Raw genomic sequence first — 26,925 nt, 5'->3', positions numbered from 1 at the left:
GTATTTATTGTCATGTTAAAATTACTATAAGAAAACCCAACACTTATGAGAAAGATAGACCTTGAAAAACAAATCATCTATTTTGGAGCAAAAGCTCGAGCTAGATTTTGTATGAGAGAAGTTTTTAATTCTCTTGATGACAAAGAATATTGTACAAGATTCCCATTTAAAATCTTCTATGTCACCCACTAAAATTTACAATTAACTTCTATAGACCTTCCTCCAAATAGGCACTAAAATGGACTAAAAAAAAAACCTCCTCATGTGGTCCCATGTTAGACAAGGAAAGTGGAGGATTTGCAATCAAGGATAAAGGTCAAAAAAATTAATTTTGCAATCTCCTCTAAAAGATCAGACTGATCGTATAAACCTGCACCCACAACTTTCTATGTGTACCACTTAGTGGAGACAAGATCTGCACCTTGGCAAAGCTTTGGATAATGTGCAAGGATGTATAGGAGGTTGGAGACTACCCATGTTAGCTGGGAATAGGTGGTGGCTAAAGAAGTATGGAGACTTGATCTGAAAAAAATAATGTTATTGCCTTTCGACACACATCGACTTGCACTTCCTCCTTGGAAAGTGTGGAAGATTTCATCGGGTAGGGTACCCAGATGGGAGGCTGCCAACAAAAGTGAAAAGGGAGGGGAGTTATTGGTTAGTTAGGGAGTTAGGGTTAGAGTAGGGCTTAGATAGGATTAGTTAGGTTAGTTAAGTTAGTTTAATAAAGTGTTAATTAAGATTTGTGATTTGAGATAAAGTAAGTAGGTTATTAATTCAATTAAGATTGTAGTTAATTTAATTTTTGTTTAAATACCTTGTTTTAAATGGTTACATGATTAGTTGTAAATTAGTTTGTGGTTAGATGTATTGTTGTTAGTATAGGATTAGTTAGAATGGGATGTTTTTATTATTTTATGATTAAAATTTTATTGTTGATTTTTTTTTTGTAATTTTAAATTATTTAATAAAGTGGTAAAGTGAATTTCATTTCAGATATTAAATTAGTAAATTGAGAATGGTGTAATTGTTAGAATAAGTTAGTTGGATGATTAGGACTAGTATGTGATTAGGAAAATAGTGATGACACTTTTGATTAGTTTAAAACATTTAGATATTTTTTATTTTTTGTATTTTATTAAATAAATAGTTTTATATATATATATAAGAACGATAGTCTATTGGGTTAAGACCAAGTCATATTAGGATTAAGGCATATAGAGGTATGTTCTGAAATGATGAAAACTAGTTCAACTAGAAGATTTAACTGACACACAATATGATATATGGAACCTTAGAAAACCTAATTGTGTCTTATGTGTCTTCAGTCAAACATGAATTAACATAGTGGATTAAATAATAATAAATAATAAAAATCTCATGTGTTTTTGCCCTGATATTTTTGGCATGACACATATATTGAGAATATGAGGTTGTATTGGGTACTCAAAGGAAAGAGGATATAAGGTCATAGAGTCCTTGTGAATGCTAGAACTATAACCCACTATCATATTGTGTTGTTTTGAGTGAAAGATATCTTGGAATGTAGAGCCAACTATAAAGTCATATGTAGGGGGAAAATATAGAGACAACTAGAATGTAAAGCTCTTGGAATGTAAAGACAAGGGAGCATGACCACATTGTTTCCATCATTTTCCTCACTATCCCCTTAGCTTTTGAACCACAACCCATCAAAATATCATGTCTAGTCATTAAATATTTTCAAGCTCCTTAAGTGCAAAAAAGATACCAAGTCTCCAAATAGAGAGTAAAACCTATAGGCTAAGCCCAAGTTGCAATCATTGCATCCTTGTATGCTTTGGAATCAAATTCTAAAGGAGTACAAGGGTGTAGGTACATGATGACTATTAGGGAAAGAAATATTAGGATCACAAAATTCATCAAAAAATGGATGGATGCAAGCTTTAAGAATAGTACATTGAAGATTTAGTGAACATGAAAGTAGTCTTGAACCAAATACCATGGTTGATATTTTATATAGGTAAATTTGAATTCTATATAATAAGTATTCATATACTTGATTTTCTCATAGGTTTGTATTCTAAGGTCCTTGATAATATCTATAGGTTAGTCCACTCAACTCTCCCTATGAAACAAAGGCTAACCCAAGAGAAGTTTGGCAAGGATACAACCTGATGACCACATGTCAATGGTAGTTGTATATACTATACTCTATGCACAAAAAATGAGCCCAGGAGCTTAATAATGCTATGATAAAATATAAGATATATTAGGCTTACCCTTGAATAGAAGTTTAACACTTCTAAAGTTGCAGAGTTTAACTTGATGAATGTTTGAATTCACTGAAATATTTTGGGGCTTTATGTCTCTATGGCTTATCCCAAGTCCATGAATGTAGGCTAATGACATCTAGATCTAATATGTATATAAATTTGTATATATGATATGAATCCTCTGATTCACCCTACAATATTGTTTTCCAACACAATAAATAGTCTTTGACACATACTCCAACACTAAATTTAAATACAATTGATCATTTTCTATTGTGGAAACAAAATAATGTTTTAACAATTTGGTTTTGGGTGGTCTAGTAAACACATTGTCCTCAACTCCCAGTTCATGTATCATTTATCTTCCAAGATTTTTCAATGGAAAGAGTTTCCCCTATCTCGAAACATTTAGTTTGAAACACAATTCCAAAGGACCCGATACCCACCACTTGCTCTACCATGTAATAGATGGTCTAACTAGGTTTTCAATCCCTACCACCAATAGTTGTAGAATTTATGTGACCTACTTCTATATCATTCACACAATAGATGTTACTATTTCCTTATCCAATATCTGCCTTATTATCTTTAATCTTTAACTCCTCGGGGAGATGATCATGGACAAAATCTCTTCTCCTTCTATAAAGATATAACCTTGCAATAGTGTAAGTCTCTCTCTTTGCTGCAATTATTGACAAAAGACAACAACCCACATTCCCTAGGGCCATCTATTGTCTTTTCTATTTTGTGTTATGGTGGTAAATTTTTGAAAATTAATAGGCCTTGTGTTATAACAAATTCTAGGCCATTAAATTAAGGAAACATTTGATTGTTATTCATAATAAGTAGCATGCGACTTTCACTCGAAGAACTTGTATTTTTTTCTTCTAATTTCTGTCTTCAAATAAATTTCACAAGTATCTTAATAATTACTTATGTTGGATTTTGAATATTTTTTTATTCTCTTTAATACCTGTGTTGATGTAGAGGGTCAAATATTTTCCCAACAACCTTCTTGAAAACTAATTGGGACTCTACAGTTGGTATGGAGAATACCTTATTTAATGTGTTGTCATTTTTGAATGAACATCTCAAAGGTTTTGTAAGTTTCCTTTTATGATATACATGCAATCAAAATGTGGATTGGTATAAAAATGTTGTGCAAGTAGACTTTGAGGATTTCTACAAGATTAATTCATTCAAGTAAAGTTGTGTTATAGTAAACTATATTACTCTTAAAAAATTGTATGTGTTGAGGAAAATTTATATTATGTTGTTCGCCCTCAAGGTTCATCCCTAAGTGATGCAACTAGTTCTTTTCTCACAAAAAAAAAATAGACCCCATTTATAGTTCTTAAAGAATTTAGCTCTGTAAGTTTTATTTGCATCAATGTTTTGGATAATACTTCTTTCTTTATGTTGATAATAAACTACAGTATGATGTAGAATCTTGATGCAAAAAGAAAATATATAGTTGAATAAAAAATTATGTGATATTGTCTTCATAAATTATTGAAAGATCACTGTTAATATCAACCATGGGAATGATGGGAAGAAAGCCCTTACCTTACTTCAAGGTATATTAGTCTACATGAAAGGCCTTTCACAACATTACATGTACTCAAATATTTTCTAGAGGAGGAGGCCTTATAAATCATGGCATGTTTTTTTATTGCTATGAACTTGATCTTCTATAGTAATAGAAAAAAAAGAGAATAAATGAACTTCGTCATGAATTCAATAACAAAATGCTTCCTGGATATGAATTCATATAAAGTTATATGATACCTCTATGCAATAAATAAAAAGTATGAATTCCTCAAGCATATAGTAGCAAATAATATTTCACATTCATAAAGTTAAAAGTACACAATGATAAGTAGGTCATGGGATTGTGTGATCAGAAAGGGCCTCAATGATCATGACAATAAAAAATTTCAAAGGCAACGGCAACCTTTCTACAACCAAGAAATTAAAAATACTATTTTTAACAAATCCACACCTTTGTAGTGGTGGAAAACCCCATATTATTTAGATTTTGTGACTCCTAGGAAAAAAAATTGAAAAAATATGCATTTTACCATTCTAGGCCCATTTTTCATTGCAACTCTTTTCCCTTCTATTAAATCCAATCGTCGCCTACATTATTCCTTCCCTTGCCTACTATCCCTTTTGGATTTCCAATGATTTGGCATAATAAAAGAGAGAAAGAGTCATTACAAAATAGATTAATGTTTATTTTCAATCACCCCTTCATCACTCAAAAATAAAATAATAGAAAAGAGATAATAACAATAATTCAAAGGGCAACATAGATACTAGGAATCATAGAATAATGAAGGGAAACCTTTCTACAACCAAGAAATTAAAAATACTCTTTTTAACAAACCCACACCTTTGTAGTGGTGGAAAACCCTATATTATTTAGATTTTGTGACTCCTAGGAAAATAAATTGAAAAAATATGCATTTTACCATTCTAGGCCCATTTTTCATTGCAACTCTTTTCCTTTCTATTAAACCCAATCGTCGCCTACATTATTCCTTCCCTTGCCTACTATCCCTTTTGGATTTCCCATGCTTTGGCATAATAAAAGAGAGAAAGATTCATTACAAAATAGATTAATGTTTATTTTCAATCACCTCTTCATCACTCAAAAATAAAATAATAGAAAAGAGATAATAAAAATAATTCAAAGGGCAACATAGATACTAGGAATCATAGAATAATGAAGGGAAAAACCCTATGGAGGTACATCTCACTACTATTGTTGCTCCTCTATTTGTGGAAAAGGAGTAAAATAAATAATATAAACAAATAAGGAATGCATAAAGATGTGAGTGAATGCCCATAAATGCAAAGAACCATATTTAATAATGAAACAAATCAAGGAACCACATTTACCTAATTTCATTTATCATCATATTGCAACTAACAAATTTAAACATATTTTGAAGTAATAGTACTACATTGTCATGCATTGATGCTTCTACAAATTTTCCATAACTAGTAGCTAAAGCACTCATTCTAAAATTGGCTAGAAGTGTATTTTTTGAGATATTCACTTCAACTTCCTTTACAATATTTCTATCATCCTGATGTGGAAATAAATGGAATTAAAATTAGAGTAGTGACACTAGAGGAAAAATAAAGTTGTTTGTCATTTAAAAAAACAAGAGCATTACTCACTATTATGGATTGTGGAAACTCATATCTCTTATCAATATAGTGTAGTTTTACTTAGAAATATTACATATTGATTGATTGTCTTTGATGTTTATAGACATCGAGGTCCAAATTTGATGCGGGAGCATCTTGACCCATCATACATTATGAGGAATTTCATAATATTGTAATATTTAAGTCATTTAGATTTTCCTATAACCATGTTGAAGAAATGGTTAAAATGCTTAATTTTGCATTGTGATGTATTGTGATGCATTAAAAACTAGAAAAAAATACATTTGCATTGTAATGGGAGTGCTTCAAAAATGATCTATTCTTCTTCTCTTCCCTCCTCTCTCTCTTTGGAACGACCAATACAATGATTTTAAAGTGATTTTGGTGGTTTACAACTTCCCAACCACCTTTTTAACCAACTCAACACATTCTTTTAACCCTTGTACATTTTTCAATGCTTTTTGAAGCACTCCCATTACAATGCAAATGTATTTTTTTTCTAGTTTTTAATACATCACAATGCAAAATTAAGCATTTTAACCATTTCTTCAACATGGTTATAGGAAAATCTAAATGACTTAAATATTACAATATTATGAAATTCATCATAATGTATGATGGGTCAAGATGCTCCTACATCAAAATTAGATTATTTGTTATTTTCTTTTTGGCCTATATTTGATATTTCATAGTACAAATATAGGCATGATTATTTCTTTTATCATTGTTTATTGAGTAGTATAAAGTTGAAAGTTTACATTTTTAAGAGGGAGAATTATGTTCATTCTTTCATACAATCATGAGAATTCTTTCATTTGATTTCAACAATTTTCAAGCATTAAAGGTCTTGTTATCTCCTTGGAATAGATTTGCAAAAAAATTCAAATGTTTTTGCATCAAATCCTCATGAAAAAAAAAATTGTGTTAAATTTATAAAGCATAAAATGTTTTATAAACTTTTCAGCACTCACTACCTCACCATACATAAAAAGTTCCCATGTTTGCATAGTGAGGTAACGACAATGGTGGATCTACTTAGATCGAACGGTTGGGGAATATGAGAGGAAAGGTATCTCGGGGGCACAGAAGATAAAAAGACAACAGAATATTCACCCTATTTGAAAATTCAAATACTTCACGCCTAATAATTTACGAATAGAAAGAAACGTAGGGTTTTCACAAAAGTTTTTCAAAGGCTAGCAAATGGATGAATTATCTAGAAACCCTATTATCCACTAGAATGAAAAAATTGACTTTTCTACAATTGGACAAAAGACTTCTATAATATGAAAAGTCAGACCAACAGTGGCTCTATCTGGGGATGATAGACTACTTGAGTCTATGCAAGATTTTAGAATCTATGGGAGAGCAGACCACATACTTCGTAAAAAAGACAACTTCTTCAAAGAGCACTGAGCAACACATAGAAACAAGGAACAAGACTGCACAGGGATATTTACAAGGACTTACAGAATATACAAAATGTACAAAAACATAGGAAACCCTAAAACTATTGTTCATGGAAGAAAATAAGTATTTTTCAAGAAAAATACCTCTTCAAGAACTGTCCATGAACTGGAAATTCAAGAATATTGTCAAATACATCTTTGAGTATATAAGAATCTTCACCCCAAGTATTTTCAATTAGATATGGGCCTAACCAAATAGGATCAAATTTGCCATGTTTTCCTTTATCCTCAATTCTGGCATTCCACATTAAGATTAAATCTCCATCTTCAAACTTTCTTCTTATAGTTCTTTTATCATAGAGTGTCTTGACTTGCAATTGCAACTTTTGGTTCTTTAGAGATGCTTCTCTTATGGTTTCTATCAGTCCTACCAATTCATCCATTATTTCTTGCATTTCATCTGTAGTATCTTCATCATACACCTGGATGTAATTGTAGAGTCCCATCAAGTTGTTCTGAAGCATTCTGGCTTGAATCCCATACACTAAATCAAATGGAGCTACACCAATTTCTTTCTTTACAATTACTCTGTCAGCCCATATTGCCAACTGTAACTTGGAATCCCATGCATTTTTATTATCATCCAAAGTTCTCTTAATGACCTTCAACAGGCTCTTATTTGTGGACTTAGCTTGTCCATTCCCTTGTGGATGATATGGAGCAGATGATGACCTTGTCATTCCATATTTATCACAAAACTTGATGAATTCCTCAGACCTGAAGCACATAGCATTATCTGTTACAATTTTCTGTGGATAGCCAAATCTAGAAATAATATTATTCAGTAGGAAATTATTGACCACTTTACTTGTTGCATCTCTTGTGGGGATAGCCTCTACCCAATTTGTAAAGTAGTCAGTAGCAACCAGAATCCAAGAATAGCCAATGCTAGACTTGGGGAAAATTTCTCCTATGAAATCTAGACCCCATTGTTGAAAAGGAGCTTGAATCTCCACTGGCTTCAATGGGGTATTTCCTGAGAACTTTAGCTTTCCAAAAAACCTCTGACAAGGATCATATTTCCTAACCATAACTTGAGCATCCTTGAAAAGGGAAGGCCACCAGAATCCAACCCTCATTATCTTACGTGTAGTAGTTTTGGCCATATAGTGCTCCCCACACACTCCAGCATGCATTTCTTTCAAAACCTTTTTTGCCCTTTTCCTTATCAACACATTTCAATAATACTCCCTCAAAATTTCTCCACCATAGGTTGCTTTGGACAATTACATACCTGATGGCTTTCAATTTAGTATTCCTCTTTTCATTTTCAGGCAAATGGGGAGGAGCTTCCATGTGTTGCAAGTAATATATGACATTGGTGTACCAATCACACTGGTCCATGTCACATAAGTCAACTCTAAGATCATCATTTACCAGATTTATCTGATTAGCCTCTAGATTAGCTTCAGCCATAAGTTTGGCCAAACCTTGACCCCTTACTAACTTTGTTATCTATATATCAATGCTGAATTCCTGAATTCTATTGATTCATCTACATCTCCTGCCTGATACTTCCTGTTGAGAAAATATATCCTTGACTGCAGCACTAGGTACAAAAGCGATAACAGTAGCACCTACCAGGTAACATCTAAAAGATTTTACAGCCTTTACTAAAGCATATGCTTGCTTTTCATTTATTTCATACTTAAGTTCAGTGGGCTGTAGTGACTTACTGAAAAAGGCAATAGGCTTCTCATATCCTTCTTGATTTTTCTGCAATAAGATTGTAGCCACAGTGTGGAAGGATGCAAAAGAAAAAATATGCATGGGTTTTGAATAATCTAGGGTTCTCAATACTGGACATTTTTTATTGCAATTGTAATATCTTGGAATGCTTGTGAAGGATCACCATTCCAATCTATAGTGGCTCCCTTTTTTAGCATCTTTGAGATAGGTCTACTAATCTCAGCAAAATTTGTAACAAATCTCCTAAGGAAATTAACTTGGCCAAAGAAAGATTGAATTCCTTTTACATTTTTTGGCTTGGGGACTTTGTCAATAGCCGCTACTCTCTCAAGGTCTATTTTCACCCCATCCTTAGACACTATATGTCCTAGTAGTTTGCCTTCTGTGACCCCAAATGCGCATTTCTTTGGGTTTAAAGAAACTCCATATTCCAGAGCTTTGAAAAAGATTTTTTCCAAATGTTTGCAGTGATCTTCAGCCTTATTAGAATATGTTGTAAGATCATCCTAGTACACAACCATAAATTTATAAATATAATCATGAAATGCTACATCCATGGCTTTTTGGAAGGTAGCTACCGCATTAATTAGGCCAAAAGGCATCCTCACATAAACATATGTTCCCCATGGGGTTGTGAAGGCTATCTTAAACTGATCACTTTCCTTTACTAGAACTTGATTATATCTAGAAAAATCATCCATCATTGACATTAATTCAAAGCCAGTCACTTGCTACAACATGGCTTCCATATTAGGTAAGCCATAATTGTCTTTCAAAGATGCAATGTTTAAGTTTCTAAAATCCACACATAGCCTAATATCTCCATTCTTCTTCCTAATAGGAACCAAGTTTGAAACCCAGGTGGAATGCCTAATTGGTTTGATTATCCCACCATCTCTTAGTTTTGTTAGTTCTTCTTGCATTTTTGGGGCAAGGGTAGGATTGATTGGTCTCTATTTTTTCCTGAAAGGTTTTACATTTTCCTTCAATGGTATGACATGCTGGAACAGATCCTCCCTATAAGCCTTAAGGTCATCATATGACCAAGAAAAAAAATGTCTGTATTTTCTAAGTAGGTCAATCAATGTTTTCTTGATTTTAACAGGTAGATTTTGGCCAATATAAACCCTTTTAGGAACTTCATCAATACCCAAGTTTATTTCTTCTAACTCCTGAGGTTTGAGGTCATTAACTCTTGATTTTACTCTGTCTTGGTTATCAAAAATATTTTCCAAGACCACTAACCCCTTCGACATCTTATCTGTTTTCAATTGCATAATCTCTTGACCAAAAATGGTTTCCTTCCCATTTATGGTTTCAATCAGTTCACTGCAATCCATTTCCTGACCGTGGTACTTGTCTTCATTTAACAAAAAATTTGTAATTTCTTTGTCATCTTCAAAGACCTGCCAATTTTCAATTTTGTTAGGTATGGAAGGTCTATTTTGCACCTCAATCTGAGAGATTCCTGCAAATGATATCTCTTTTGGCTTGATTGCTACATTTGCTAATAGATCAACCATCTTATTTTGAGTCCTGTCTCTCCATGAGATCCCAAATGCATCAAAGAATTCTATCTGATCCCAAACTGCATTTCTATATTTATTCAATCTCTTCTTCTTGGATGAGTAGGTTCCTTTGATCTGAGAGATAATTAGTTCAGAATCCCCTATAACACAAAATTTTTTAATTCTATGATGTATGGCAACTTTGAGTCCTAGCAGCAATGCTTCATATTCTACAATATTATTAGTGTAGGAAAACTTCAAAGTGAATGAATACCTAAAAGTGTTATTTTCAAGGGACACAAAAAATACACTTGCCCCTGCACCCTCTTTAGAACTAGCCCCATCAAAGAACATTGTCCATAATTTTGGTGAGTTCATGCAACATTCAACTTCATGTTCAATGATAGCAAGTAAGTTTTCAACTTCCTAAATAATTAATTCAGCCCTGAAAGCATTAATCCCAGTATCTAGGAAACAAGTGGTATCTTTGTCAATTTCTTCTCCTAAAATGTAATTTAACCATTGGCTCCCTATTTACCCTAACAACTTTGTCCCCTATATGAAAAGTGGCATAAGTGAGATCACATTGCAGGCTTCCCCCAATGGCAGCACTCCATTTCCTAGAGAGTATCATTCCATAGTGTGGAGGTATATCTACCACAAGGATAGACATGGTTAATTCTACTTCAGGATATGTAGCCAATTTGAATGGTAAGGCATTTATGGTGCCTATGATTGGGACTTCCCTAGCATCCATTCCTCTGCATCTATCCTACTTGGTATCCACCTTCAAACCTAAGACTTCCATTACTTTGAAAGGCATTATAGTGTTGGAAGCTCCTGATTCTATCATGCAATTTTTTAAGGTCTTCCCTTTTATGATTAGACTGAGGAAAAAAGGATCAATGTCTTCTATGAATGCCACTGAGGAATCATCTAAAAATATTTGAGGAATCTGGGATATGATACCACTATCCTCTAATACCAATGGGGTTTGTTGGGACACAGTTTTCTCTACAATAATATTATTTTTTTCTATTCCACCCAACCATGATAAAGCCTTGTTCTTATGCTCTTCAATTCTAAACAGTTCAGACAAGGGCACTTTTATAGTAATTTGAGACAACATAGATATCATATCAACAGGTTCAACAATAATGGGTTTTACAAGAGTACCTGGAGTTGGAATCTTTTGAGCAATAGGCACCACTATTTTCTTGATAGTATCAGGTTCTGATTTCTTTGGTTGCACAACTGGTTTTATTGCTTCACTTATCTGAAATTGAACCTTCTTCTTTGGTTCCCATTTCTTACCCTTATTTTCCTTGATCTTAGGCACATCTACATTGACTTTCTTGTTTTGATCATTCATATTATGAGTGATATCTTTGATGAATACACTGGATGGCTTTCCTGCATCATTATTTACTATTCTATTTCTCAAATTGTAATTACTATGGACTTGTGAAATCATTTCTGTTGTAATTATGTCAATCTCCTCTTTGGAGGGCATTCTTAAGCTTGTGAGACCTACATTAGAAGATGTACTGCATACCTTATATGTATCATACCCTTCATCATCTGAAAGCACTTGCTGATGATGTAAATGATAAGAAATGTAATATCATTTTCAGGCTCTTCTGAATCAAAATCTATCAAATCATCAAACATGCTTACCATATTGCAACTTATATCATCATGGATTTTCTCTTTAGTTTCTTCTTCAGGTTGCACTCCTTGACCTTGGGCAAATGACTGAGCAACAGCACAATAGTCAACAGAATGAGGTGATTGACATATAATGCACCATGGTACATCATCATTCATATTTATAGTGTTCCTTTGTAGGGGATCTGGAGTACCCTTATCCTTCACATTGTGGGTCTGGTTGGGAACTGGCTTACCATCTTTCCACTGAGTGGTGTAAGGGTAATTTTGCATTCTAGGCTACCTATTGAAATTGTTGTTAGCCACAGGGGGTCTTTCAGCAACATTTGGCTTATTGAAATTAGTGGGATTCATCTTCTTGATAAATTCCAAAACCTAGCCTATAGTAGGTTCTTCGGGCTTCTTTCCTATAGGATTTTTGTCACCCTCCCTTTTATTATTGTTCTTAAGATTAAAAAGCTTCGAATCATCCCTCCTACCCAGTTTATAGATGCCTTCCTATTATTCTCTATATTTACTGCAATTTTATAGGCATCCCTTAAAGTCTTAGGATCCTTATCCCTCAATTGATAAGCCATTTTTCTATCAAAAGCATTGAAATATGTTGTCAGATAGACATCTTCATTTAACCTCATAACTTGAAATAGTCTGTACATACCTTTCTGGAATCTTACATTGAAATCAAATGTGGACTCATTTGGATTCTTCTTCATGTTGTTGAACTCATTCAGCATGAATCCTGCATTAGTGTTGTCTCCATATTGCTCCTTGAACAATTTCTCCAAATCACTCCATGAGGTAATACTGTCATCGGGAAACCTCCTAAACCAATCCCTTGCATCCTCAATTAGTGAATGCACAAAAAATTTCATTACCATATCTTCATGTTCAACTTCATAATCATTCAACATATCAATGAAAATTATCAAATGTTCTTCACCAGTAACAACATTATTCCCAGAGAACTTAACCACTTTATCTCTTAAATCAAACGATATGGGATATGGAGCACCAAGAATACTAGCAAATGATATTTGTCTATACTTTTCTAGGTATATAGGTTTCTTCTGGAAACCAAGAACATTTGAAGTACTAGCTATATTAGCTTGACTCAGGGGAGCAGCTTGGGATTATTGTGGTGGGACAAATGGGACGTGGGTGCCAATAGTGGAAGATGAGGTAGGAACAAATTGGGGTACTCCCTGAGTTGAGATTATTGGACCACTAGCTGGTGCAGGAATTGCAGGTGGGATAGACAAATTGGGCCATGAAGCCAATGCAGAATTAGATTTTATGAATTGAATTTTTCTCCTAGTTTCTGTAGCTTGAGCTTCATTCTCAACCTTCTCAAGTTATTTTGCAAGATCTTCCCTCTCTTTTCGAGCCTTCTCAAGATCTAGATCTAATTTTGACATGGAGGGTTGTATACGTTTGCTTGGTATAGCTTGAGGTTCATTTATTTGGATTCCTATAGCCTTGCCTTTCCCTCTATCTAGAGCTTTTGCAGTGGGCTCTACAAGATCCACTTGAACAAGTTTATAGGCTTGGATTTGAGCAATAATTGGTTCTTGCCTTTGATTTAGGTGTTTCTCTTGTTCTTGAACTTTAGCTCTCAAATTATCAACATCTCCAAAAACATCCTTATGGAAAGTTGTGGTATTTTCTTCTAGCTTTTTATTTTGCTCCTTCAAAGCATCCATCCTTCTTAGCAAAGCATCCCTTTCTATTATGGCATCCAAGGTGGCTTGCTCCTTTTCCTTTTCAAGATGAATGCATTTAGCTTCTTCCTTAGCAATCCATTTCTTCAAAAATCCTATTTTAGAGTGCACTTCTTTAGGATCTACAGAAGTTGACTTTGAATCAGCAGGGTCATCCAGATCTATAAGATTTGGCTCTAAATATGGGGCTGCTCGGGGATTAAAATGATTATCAAATGAACTCCTAAATCCTAGCCTATAGTTCATATCTGCTATAGGATCTAGCCTTGATGAAGCAACTCCTATTGCAGACACATCTTTATCTTGAAAGACTCTCTCATCTGGTAATGGGGTACTAAAAATGCCTCCTAAGAGTCTTGTAGTTTCAGATTCAGAACTAAGTGAAGAAGACTCTCTTCCTACTACTGGTTGATAATGGGAATTGATGGATGCATTACCTCTAGGTTTCCAAGTGGGATTTGGATCTGTCTTCTTCTTATTTTGGTTCTTTCTACCACCTTGGGGTAGACCAGTATACATTGATACATCAGGATTGGCTCTTATGTAAGCTCTTATGTTCTTTCTCTTGTCAGCCATATTCACCTTTTGTTACAACAAGCACTAGCTTCAAAACCTTGACTGATTCGCCACCCTATTTCGGGAAAATATGTAATGACACTTTTGCTGACTGAAGGAAAACAATACACAAGTAGAAACAAAAATATCTAGCACAAATAGACGAATCACTGATGTTGTAAGACTACAACTCTTGCTTGTTAGATAAGACACTTGGATAGGTTGGATACGTCAGTGTGTAGCAATGGTACTTGGGTTCTATCTTCTTTAAATTCTCAAGGTTTGTCACTAAAAGATTCCCTTATAACCACGGGAAAAACTTAGATCACATGACACACATGTACATAGTAGGACCAAAGAAACTGCAGTACTTTTCACATATTTTTTGGACAACTCCCCAGCAGAGTTGTCATTTTGTTGGTGTTTTAAAATGCACTAAAACTACTAAGCGACAAAATGCTTAATACCAAAATGACAGTACATACACAATCTAAAGACTAGCCTATTCTTATTAACAATTGCATATGCAAAGTATTTGGACCCAACTTCAACAAAACCACAGATGGTTTTCTACTCTTTTGGCTCTGCTAAACTAGGGTGGGTATACCCAGGGATGATTCAAAACTGGAACAACTGTATGAGGATTATTCTTAGTTTCATTCTAATTCTCATTTCAAGATCCTCAAACATATTCTTACTAACTTGATAAACACATCCCATAAAATAGATATGGCCAATAAATCTTTTATAGATCTGCAGATGTTCTTAACAATAGTGGCTAATTAAAGCTAAAACATTCCATGCAAACAAGTGCTGGCCAGCTTTGAAGATCTACAGGAAATGAAAGTAAAATTTGATTTGATGCTGCATTTTGATAATCATTTATGATATATTTCTCCTTCAGTTGTATCAACTTGATCAGTGCCTAATCCATTGGAGTCCAGAGTCTATAGCAAGTTCTCAAATCTAGTTTGCTGCCTTACAAAAAATTCTATCAGCAATTCTTATTAGAATTCATCATTCAAAACCCTTTCCACTACTAAAGAAACCTTATCACATTCATCAAAGCTTTTATTTAATCCATTGAATTAACAGCAGTGATAAATAGATATACAACCTAACTAGATTGCATTCAATTGCACCAGCCTTTACTTATACAATATCAAGACAACCAAGTAATTGAAAGGAGACAAGATTTAGAAAGAACTGATATGGGGACAGTTCACAATTTGTATTCATTTTCTTTGAAAATGGTATATCCTTTACAATAGACTCAGAATGACCTTCAGGAAGAAACACAGCTCATTCTATATTCATGTATTCTCAGAGAATTGACAAAAAAAATACATTATAAACTTGCTTTCAAAATTTGGACAAAAAAAAAACTAAGCATAGTACTTAGAAAAATAGAATTTGGACCATTCTTTAGCCTTGGGATCTCACTTAAATAGTGTGAGATGCAACAAGCTCTAGGCTAAAGACAAATGACAGGTGTCCTTTAAAAGACACTTACATATACTTGTAACAAGATGACAAAAACATGAGTAACAGAAAAAGTTTTACATCAGACATTCCTTTTGTGGGCCCTTTTGTTACATGCTCCTGTGTTGCTAAGTTGGTTGCTATTCTGATCCTTCCTTGTATGCAGCAGCCAAATTAACCAATGTTGAAATTTTTTCTGATGATGGCACGTCAACCTCCACCTATGGGCTTTCTCCATCTTTATCCTGTATGGGGAAAATAACTTCTACCTTTTCCCTTTCTTTAGTTGTATCGGCATCCTGTGGTCCCGGGTCTGTAACTGAAGGTAACAGATTATCCTTGTCTTTTTCTTTCGGTTGGGTTTGAGTAGTGACAGGGTCAATGATTTGGATCTCTTCACCTTGCATTTCATCACTATCATCTTCATCTTCTTCAAACTGCTCAACAGGAGCCATATCTATCATCCATTTGTCAAATAATGTATCATCTAGCCAATTGAACTGTAAAATATCCCTCTATCTTTTTAACACATATTCAGCATCCTTATTAATGGTAAAAAAATCTTGCTTTAAAGAATCAAAGAATATTTGAGCTTTCACCATTTCTTTTGTTGTGGTGGCCCACCATGTATGCCCTGATTCATTAATGACTTGATTCATTCTTAAACAGAATAAATCATTAAGTTCCTTTGCCCATTCATCTTTGCTTTTCAAATTATTCTCTTTATCTAAGGCATGAGGAAACAAATTGAATTCCTAGCTTTTGTACTTTTCAAAGTAGCCTACTACTACTTTTTGTAAATAAATCCTTTTATTACTAAAATCTGTAAGATCAGAAACAATATCAAAAGTTTTTTCAATTTGATCAAAAGAATTATCTATGACAGAGAAACATAAAAGTGTTATTTCTTTCTCCCTTGTCACCCATTTATTCAAAATAGGCATTAGAGCCTTATCATTAGACTTCAAATCCTCCCAGATACTGATCACCTTGGCCAACTGATCATAAATTAGTGGCCATTCAATCTTGTCCCCCAAATATGTGAAAGCTTTTCTCAATTTATCTTCATATCTGGATTCCAATTTTACATGTAAAGCCCACAGTTTTCCTTTTTCTTCTTCAAAGTCCTCAGTAGTGTAGTATTGTGGCGTTTGGGGTGTATCTGGTATTTCTATGAGAGGGGTGGATTTAAAAGGTTCAACTGGGGGGTGAGGGTATGTTATTTTTGGCCTAGTGGTTTTTCCCAATAGCTTGTTCTCAATCTCAATTCTCTTTTTTACTTCTTTATTGTAGGCATCCACCACTATTTCATACTTCCTCTATAGGTCAGTCATTTCCTTTTCTTCTTTTTCTGCAGTGACCAAGGAAAATTTAGAATAGTCCACATTCATGTGGGCTGCCTATACATGTGAAGGATCAGCAACCCTCCTCACAATGATACTCCCTGTTAGTCTTGAATCATTAGGCTATGATGGAGTAGTCCTGGATCCTCTTCTTAATGACCACATAACAAGACCAGCTTGGTCATTACTGAATGCTATTCCCAAGAATTCCTCTTTATTTGGATCCTGTAATCCTAAATTATTTGACATAGAATTAAAAATTAAGGCATCAGCAATATCCCAATTGGGCAATAATAAAATATTTCCATCTTTCACCATCTATCTACCCTCTTCAGTGGTTATATTTTGGAACTCTTGTATCATTTGTTCCTTTATTTGATTCTGAATAGAGGCTTCATCCATTTCTGGATGCTCTATTTTCATATTCCTACACCTTTTCTCAAAAATGTGCATGTTTGCTCTCCACACGAATTGATGGAAAGCCCTAGATTTTACAAAACTGTTATCAGAAAAAAATTGCTGACTAGCTTGTTCTAAAATAGGGTCTAATTCCCTTCCCCTAAAATCTACTATAGTTAATTCAAAACTCAGCACAGGAGGCTCCTGGGAGTTCCCTTCATCAATTTCTACCTGAGTAACAAAAACTCCTCCTTGCGATCCCATTTGTTCAATTTTCTCATTGGTGAGATGCTCCTCCTCAATTCTCATTGGAGTTTGGGAAGGTGAGTAACCTTCATCATGTGATTCCCCTTCCCTAATTATTTTTCTTCTTTTGGGAGAGGGTTCAGGGGGTCTTTCTTCAAAAATAGTACTAGTAGATTCAATTATCTACTTTCCTTTGTTTACAGTGGGCATCTGATCCCAAATGACAGTATATCTTGTCCTCTTTCGCATAAAAAATGGACCTGCCCCTATGTTAGGGGTGAAACCCAATTTCCTCATTACTTCCCTAGCTTTATCTGGAAAAGAATCAATAAAATGTTATTTCTTCTCATTCATTACCTCCATTATTTTGGGGAATGTACTCATGAGCTTATTTATTTTATCTGCATTAGTTGCAACATTACTAAGAGGATTGTAATCCTTGTCAAAACAATTAATAAACTCTAAAACTTTTGAATAGACTCTCCATTTCTCTTTCTTTGTTTCTTTCTCCTGGAGAGAAAATTCATTCCTTATTACATCTTTAGGGAAATAGAATTCATGCTGACTTGGATGAAGCTTGATCCTATGTCTAAGAGTAGAATTAAAGAAATCTTTTGCATCACAAAAATGAGAGTGAGATACTGCCATCTTATACTGATCCAAAAATTTGTAGAGGAAGACCCACCTCTCTTTAGTTATTACAAACTGGTGAGCTATAGTGCAAGTAGGAAAAATTGATCCTGTTCCCCTTTTGTGCAAAAAGGTCTCCTCCACTCCTCCCAACTACCATAAAAATTCAGCTTCTCCTACCTTTAAAGGCCCCTGATAGGGTAGTACATGGGGTGTCCCTTTGAATCCATAAACTCTAATGACAGTTGAGACCGGATATGGGATAATATCCCCCCAATTATGTGAAACTTTTAGACTATGGGGTCTTTCCATAGGCCTAACAAGGTGCATTAGTGCCTTAGGAATTTTGGGATTGTCACTCAATATGAGGCACCTTAGTTTTGAAGCAAAGTGCCTATCAAATCTAACAAAGCTAGCATTTTCTGCTTCCCCAGTCATGTCTGCACTCCATAATTGAACTGGTAGTGTTTCCCCCTCTTGTTCCCTATTTAAAACCATTTCTTTACCGAAATATGTAACCCCTTTAAATAGAAAAATATGCATCAATAGGGAGTACTAACCCCAAACCTTCTCCACCTTGCCCTTTGCAATCTCCACCAATCCATTGTGAATCTCATTAGCCAGGTAAGATGCAAAATCAAAAATTATTTCTACACCGAAAGAGGAGATTAGGGTGATCATATACATGAAGCTCACAAGAATAAAATCTTCTTCACCCTCTCTGAAGACTCTGCATAGGGTCCTGTATATCTCTATTGCCCAGGCATTAAAGCATGATTTCTTGAAAGGTTCTTTAGAAGATGATGTTATTGCTGGTAGGTTTATAATTCTGCCTATGTGGGCCTTCAGTGCACCTTGTCTAACTACATCTCTTTTTGACATATATTCTTTTTCTAATTTTATCAAATCAATGGGCACATGATACCTAGTGAGAGGTCCCAAACTGAAAACTTCCCTAATCTCTTCTGGACTGATGGTAATTAAAACTTCACCATCCATTCTTCTCACTACCCTAGTGGCTTGATCATAATTCCTCACCACGGCCTCAAGAAGGTCATAATCCATAAACACACTGGGAACAACTAGCTTTCCAAGATCAAAATTCCATATATTGGCATGTGGGGCATATAATTTCATTTCTACAAACCATTTTTTGAACAAACTCAAACTAGTTTGAGAAGTTTGAGCATCCTGGACCCAATTACCCTTATCATACAATCCATCAGCTATCCTTAGCCTAGGGTTCAATGAGGTTAACCTTTTAACTTGCACTGTCTCTACAGTAGACTCAGGGAGCAACTCAAGCAAGTCAATATGCACATTTCTATCCAAATAGTTTATTTGACCTGAAAATCCCTTCTTCAAAGGCATCTTGGATTATTTTTTATAGAACTGAAAAGCCTACAAAGATTATGGTAGTACTACTTACTTGAATTCTATCTTTGTTTTCCTCTATATTTTTGCAAACTTTTCACGAACAAAAAATTTCACAAATTCTGCCAGACTTCAGCACGCTTTCCTTCAGTAATTGCTTCTGCACAGGAATGGCTCAGAATCTTTGCTCACATAAGATGAAACTGATGAAATCTTCTGTGTTATACTCTATTTTTTCACACGTGATGCTTTCATGTCTAATTAATACAGAGAGTGGCACCATATTCTGTGTTTAAATTTGCGTCATCGATCTTCAAAAATCCTACGATCATTTGATACGAAGAAAACAACTAGGCGTTGCACTTGACATGTTGGTCAATTTATCCAATGAAAATTTACCATGTACATAACTCTTTCCTTGATGGTGCTTATGTCCAAACCCATTGGCAACTGAGGACATGTGTCAATAGGTTGCTACTTCGTTATGCATAAAGAATGAGCACCTTACCATAGCGAAGCAACGACAACCATTGATCTAATCTACATTCGGTAGATGATATGTTACTAGGCTTGCTCAGAAAGATGGTGGTGGGCCCTTATTCACTATGTCGCTATACGTATCTCCCTAGCAAGTCTTCATAGCGAGAAGATGGCGGTCATTGATCAGAGACCTAATCAAAGGTGGAGAAATTGCACGCAATTTTTGACTCATATTCACCACATTGCATAGCTTAAATAACATGCAACTTTTCAACACGAGATAGCGAGAACTGTTGATTCTGTTCTAATCTAACACTTAGGATCTCTTGCACATTTTATCAGAAGGGCATTGATGAAGTATGGAACTCTACACAATTGGCACCCTTTAAGATCTTACTTTAGTCCTAGTCATCATCCCACATTACTAAAGGTCCCACCAGCTCTTGATTTCATGGGGCCTCGCTACTTCGCTAACGGTGAGATGTCAAATTTTTTCGATAGCGAGGTAACAAGCTCCAGTAACTTTAATAAATTTTGGCACCGTGAAATGCAAGGGTCCATCAGATTACTATTGCTGCTATTAACTGCTTCTGACAATGGCAATTATTACTTATCATGCCACCTGGATTAGTCATGGTACTGATGAATTTCAATGTTACTGACTCTTCAATTTCATGGGCCCTCGCTACTTCGCTAACGGCGAGAGGTCAAATTTTTTCGATAGCGAGGTAGCAAAACATCAGAAAAATCATCATTCTGGTGCCAACTTTAGACTACTTCTGCTCGATCCCCTTTCCTATTTTGACAGTAATTTCAATGTGTACTTGACCAATAAATCAGCCAAAAAAAAAGTTTTGACCACTGTATCTTCATTTTGCGGTCCTATTTTATAAACTTTTCAGCACTCGCTACCTCGCCATACATAAAAAGTGCCCATGTTTGCATAGCGAGGTAATGACAACTGTGGATCTACTTAGATCAGATGGTTGGGGAATATGAGAGGAAAGGTATCTCGGGGGCACGAAAGATAAAAAGACAACAGAATATTCACCATATTTGAAAATTCAAATATTTCGCGCCTGACAATTTACGAATAGAAAGAAACGTAGGGTTTTCACAAAAGTTTTTCAAAGGCTAGCAAACAGATGAATTATCTAGAAACCCTATTATCCACTAGAATTAAAAATTTGACTTTTCTATAGTTGGACAAAAGACTTCTATCAAATAAAAAGTCAAACCAACAGAAGCTGAGAAAGTTCAACTTTAGATGCCGAGTGAACTTCAAGTGCCGAGTGAACTTCAGATGCCGAGTGAACTTCAAGTGCCGAGTGAACTTCAAATGCTGAGTGAACTTTAGATGTTGAGTAAAATCAAGTGCCGAGAAGATACAAGTGCTGAGCAGAAATAGATGTCGAGCATCAAAAAATCAATAGTACCGAGTAACACAAAGATGTCGAGCATCAGTAAATCAATAATGCCAAGTTGTTGCATTATTTTTAAAATTGAATATTCACCAGATCCAAGCTGACAAGGTTGTTACCTAGAAATCAGTGAATTAAATGGAAAATAAGAAGGATGAGATGGTGGCACAAAACACCATGTAGAACATTTTTGGAGATTACAACTGGAGTCTAGAAGAAGTTTCTAGATAAAAGAAAGATATAGGGTAGATACATTGTATCCTACCTAATCCATTTGAAACCCTAAAATTGGAGAAGGAGAATTGAGCAGAAAAGGAAAACCAAATTTCTATTTAAGGAGTCATTAGGTCATGAAGCAAAGAGAGGAGAAGGTGGTCAAGCATAAAAGCATGAAGTGTTGAAGAAGGTGCTAAGGAGAAGAAAGCACAAAAATTCTATTTGAATAAATTACCACAAGGATGATTGCATTGGCATGATGAGTAAGAAGACTCAAGGAGACAAAGCTTGAGAGGAAGACAAGCTGTCTGAAGTAATTAAAGCCAAGCAAAAGGATAGAACTGAAGAGTGATATGAAATCTGCAAAGTATGTTGTAAGTTGTATCAGATCAACAATCCATTATTGTTACTCTCTAGCAATTGTAATATCTAGTTTAAATCCTATGGACTTAGATTGGTTTAATAGCCATGAGTTAAATCCTTTAACAAGGTGACATTCCAAGTAAATGTTCTAAAGTCCTTTGATTAGGCCCATTCCTAATAGTTTGGTGAAATCCTCTAACAAGGTCACATTTAACAGTGTGTTGTAAGCCTTTAACAAGACAGGCTTTTAATAGGGCATCACTTTAGAAGAGTGAGAATTAAGTATCATGTTACTGGTAGTTTTTCCCAAATTGGGTCCACGTAAATCATTGTGTCATGTGTTAATCTTGCATGTTTTATTGCTGCATGTTGATTTGCTATAACTTGCTAAGATGATTGATTTAAGTTTGGATGGATGAAAAGTGTATGGATTCATTATAAGTTGTGAAAAAGTATTATTAGGGCATTTGGACCTTGAATAACTGATTCACCCCCCCTCTCAATTATTCTAAAGAATTCTAACACTAGATTCAAAGTTTGAAAAAGAGAGAATGGATGTATGAAAGAGTGTATGAGTAAATTGAAGATCTAATAATGAGCAGGAAAAGCTAATGATAAGTAGGATATCCTTGTGGAGCAGCAAAGCTATATTGAATCAAGAAGGATCAAGTACAAGCTAGAATAGAGATCTATAATCAGCAATTCAGTTGTATTCATTTAGGTCATTTAATTGATGCTTTCTAACCATTGTACCAGTGATCTAAAATATCTTAATAGAGTTGGCTTAACAATTATTTGTAAATCCTTTAACAAGGTGATAGTTCTATTGAATTGTTTCAAGACCTCTTACAAGGCCACTCCTAACAGGGTGATTAAATCCTCTAACAAGGTCACACCTAATAGTGTGCTTTGTAACCATTAAAAAGGTTGGCTCCTACCAAGGTTCACTTCAGAATAGTGAAAATCAGTAACTAGTTACAATTGGTGGTTTTTCTCAAATTGGATTTCCATGTTAAATCTTGGTGTCAAATATGTTCATACTATTTATTTTTATGTGTTTACAACTAAGCTAAAGTAATGGTAATCAAAAATAATATCTAAAGACTTGCATGTTAATATTTACCAAGAAAACATAGTGTTTACCAAGTTACAAAAAAAAAATTGTTTACCGAACATCAGCAATAGTCTATTTTCAAAATTTGTTTTGTACTGACATCTAAGGAATTTGAGATTTATTTTAGTGGTAACTAATTCACCTCTCCACTCTCAATTTCTCTTCTTATATTTTCAACAATTGGTATCAGAGCTTTTGGTTCTTGCAAAGAAGGTTTCAAGGACCTAAGCTAAAGATCAAGATGTCTTACAAAAGAGAGATTCTCAAGCTAAACCAAGACAACTTTGTAACATGGCAAGGAATAATGAGACTACATTTGGGTAGTATCAGTGATTTAGGTTGCAATTATCTTGATGAAAAATAGAAGACTCCCATTAGAACATTATTAGTTGAAGGTATTTTTGAAAAGAAGAACCATAACATCATGATGATTGATACTACATCTACTCTCAGTTATGTTGAATTTGATGAGGTAAAAGACTGCAAAATTTCTTTTGAAATGTGGAACAAACTGAAAGATATATATGGAGGAGATGACAATGTAAAAAGAGCCAAAGCAAAAAGTCTTAGAGGATAGTTTGATCAAATGAAAATGAGAGAAGATTAAAACATTACTAAATATGTTGAAAGAATCAAGGCCAGTGTAAGTGCAATCAAGGCATCTGGAGGAGACATCAAGGGGGAAATTGTTGTAAGTAAACGGCTTGGAACTCTTCTTCCTATTTATGCAATTAGAGTATCTACTATTCAAGAGATGAGATGTGATCCAAATTGTAAAATGTCTTTGGATGCTCTAGTTGGAAGATTGATAGCTTTTGAGTTAGATAATTTTGATAACTATGTTCTTGCTTCAAAGAATATTGAGTTTGCATTTGAAGCGAGACTTTCACTCAAGAAAAAGGGCAAAAAGTCAAAATCTAGTCAATCAAGAAGTGATGAAGATGGAACATCAGAAGAAAGATAAGACAGTAATCTTGAAGTTGTTGAAGCCCTACTTGTAAGGAAATATTCAAAAGGTAGAGGAAAGTACAAAGGGAAAGCTCCAATGATCCACTTTTCTTGTGAAGAAGTTGGTCACATTGCTACTAGGTGTCCAAATAGAGAAAACAAAGATGAAAAGAGAAGTCATAAGTACAAAGGCAAGAAGGATTTCAAGAACTACAAGAAGGAAAAAGGTAAGAAATCTTGTTTTATAGCTAAAGATTCTAATAATAGTGAAGATGAAATGGTATATGTTGCTATAAAGGATGAATTTGATGATGAAGGAGATAAAATGGCACTTATCTCTCATGTTATCAAAAATGATACATGGATTATTGATAGTAGCTGATCACATCATATGACTAGAGATATAAAAAAATTTGAGAATATGGAACTTTATGATGGAGGTAGTGTAAGATTTGGAAACAATGAACCTTGTTGCATAAAAGGTAAAGGGTGTATCTCATTGATCAATGAACTGGTATGTGACAATGCTTATTGGGTTGAAGGATTAAAGCATAATCTAATGAGTGTGGCACAATTGAACAACATTAGATTCAAGATAGAATTCATCAAAGTCAATGCCAAACTACTAGATGGGAAAGGCAATCTAGTTGGATCTAGCAAGCAAACAAAATGTAACTTATTTTATCTTGACCTCGGTGAAAATTCATGTTCTATTGCTCAAGTAGATGAAAATTGGTTATGGCACAAAAGGCTATGTCATGTAAACTTTGATAATCTAGTTAAGATTAGCAAACATAAGAAAGTAAGAGGTATTCCTATTTTGAAGAAACCTGACATGGGTCTATGCAAAAATTGCCAAATTGGAAAGATGGGAAAGACTAGTTTTAAAAGCAAAAAATATTAGTTTGAAGAAGTCTTAGAGATTTTTCATACTAACTTATGTGGTCTTATTGGAATAGAGAGTTACAATGGAGAAATTTTTTTTATTCTTTTTTGTTGATGACTGTAATGTACTTAAAAGAAAAATCTAAAGCTTTTCAAAGGTTCAAATGGCATTTGGCAAGAGTAGAAAATGAAACTGGAAAGAAATTAAAATGTTTGAGATTAGAGAAAGGTGGCAAATTCATCTCCAATGAATTCAATAACTTCTGCATTGAAAATTGAATCAAAAAGCATGTATCAGCCCCTGGTACACCTCAGTAGAATGGTATAGCTAAAAGAAGGAATAGATCCATCATGAATTGTGCAAGAACATTAATGATTGAAAAGATTTTTTCTCTCAAATACTAGAAGGAAGCTATCAACATACTTTGAATAGAGTATAGTTAAAGAAAGATTCAAATCAAACTCCTTAGGAGCTATGGTATGGCTACAAACCTAATGTAAGTTACTTAAAAGTATTTTCTAGCAAATGTTATATGTTGAAAGAATCTAGAAAAGGAAAATTTAATGTAAAAGGTGATGAAGTCATATTTCTAGGATATTCTTGCAAAATTAAAGCTTACAAATGTTTGAATCTATCTACACATAAAATCATAGAAAGTGCACATGTTAGAATTGATGAGTTTGCAAAAAAGAGTGAAGAAGAAAGCTACAAAGAGCTAGAGGATTATAGAAGATTAATTTACTATGAACCTGATAAATTACTAGTCACATCTAAAGGGAATAAAGCTTTACCTCCCAAGTCCCCAAAATCTCCATCAGCTACTGAGTTACAACCAGTCCAACCTGAGTCACAATCAAAGGCTACTAAGCTAGTTCAAACTAAATCACAGTTAGAGGCTACTGAGCTAGTTCAAATCGAGTTTGATGTACCTGAGTCATAGATAGTGGGACATGAGCCTAAAATTGAAGTTCATGATGAAATCAGTGAAACTCATTCCAAATCTAAGGAACCTGTGTTAGAAAGATATGTCAGAAGGCATCAACCTGATTAGATCATTGGTGAAAATTTTGATGGAACCATGACAAGAAGTAAATTGAAAGGTACATGCTTACTTGCTGAATTTGAACCTAGAAATGTTAAAGATGCATTGGAAAATGAAAGTTAGGTTGAGGAAATGAATGAAGAAATAGAACAGATTGAGAAGAACCAAACTTGGACTCTTGTTCCTAGACCCAAGGATAAAAATGTAATTGGTACAAAATGGGAGTTTAGAAACAAGTTGAATGAAGATGGAGAAGGTTCAAGAAACAAAGCAAGATTAGTATGTAAAGGTTATTCTCAAGAAGAAGGTATTGATTATGGTGAAACTTTTGCTCCTATTGCGAGATTAGAAGGTGTTAGAACTTTACTAGCATTTGCAGTAAATCAAATGGATGTTAAAACTACATTCTTGAATGGATTCTTGATGAGGAAGTCTACATTGAACAACTAGAAGGTTTTGTGGATCCTAATAAGAGAGACATGGTTTGCAAATTACACAAAGCATTATATGGTCTCAAGCAAGCTCCCAAACCTTGGTATGAAAGGCTACATAACTATTTGGTACATATTGGCTTTCAAAGAACAAATGATAATAGTAATTTGTATATCAAAGAAGGACCAGACAAGAAAATTGTATTGGCTGAAATATTTGTTGATGATACTTTATTCACAGGGAATGATGACTTATGCTAGATTTTTAGAAGAAATGAGCAAAGAATTTGAAATGTCTATGTTTGTAGAGATAAAATTCTTTGTTTGGTTGCAAATATAGCAAAGCAAAAATGATATCTATATTACTCGATCCAAGTATATCAAGGAAATACTAAAGAAATTTGGAATGGAATATTCAAATCCTATTGGAACTCCTATGACTACTACACACAAACTTTCCAAAATTGATGATTCCAAAGAAGTAGATTAGACCACATATAGATCAATG

General features: G+C 34.3%; 1 pseudogene; it reads right to left on the bottom strand.

Annotated features, from left to right (window-relative positions):
* Nucleotides 1-1,825: 1,825 nt before the first annotated feature.
* Nucleotides 1,826-26,925, bottom strand: part of LOC149528813 (shaggy-related protein kinase epsilon pseudogene) — a 40,116-nt pseudogene continuing 15,016 nt past the window's right edge.

This window comes from Cupressus sempervirens, chromosome 11 (genome assembly GCF_028749045.1).
Source record: "Cupressus sempervirens isolate cs-2001-9-10 chromosome 11, ASM2874904v1, whole genome shotgun sequence".
Lineage (NCBI taxonomy): Eukaryota > Viridiplantae > Streptophyta > Pinopsida > Cupressales > Cupressaceae > Cupressus > Cupressus sempervirens.
This window is presented reverse-complemented; position numbering and strand designations above follow the sequence as displayed.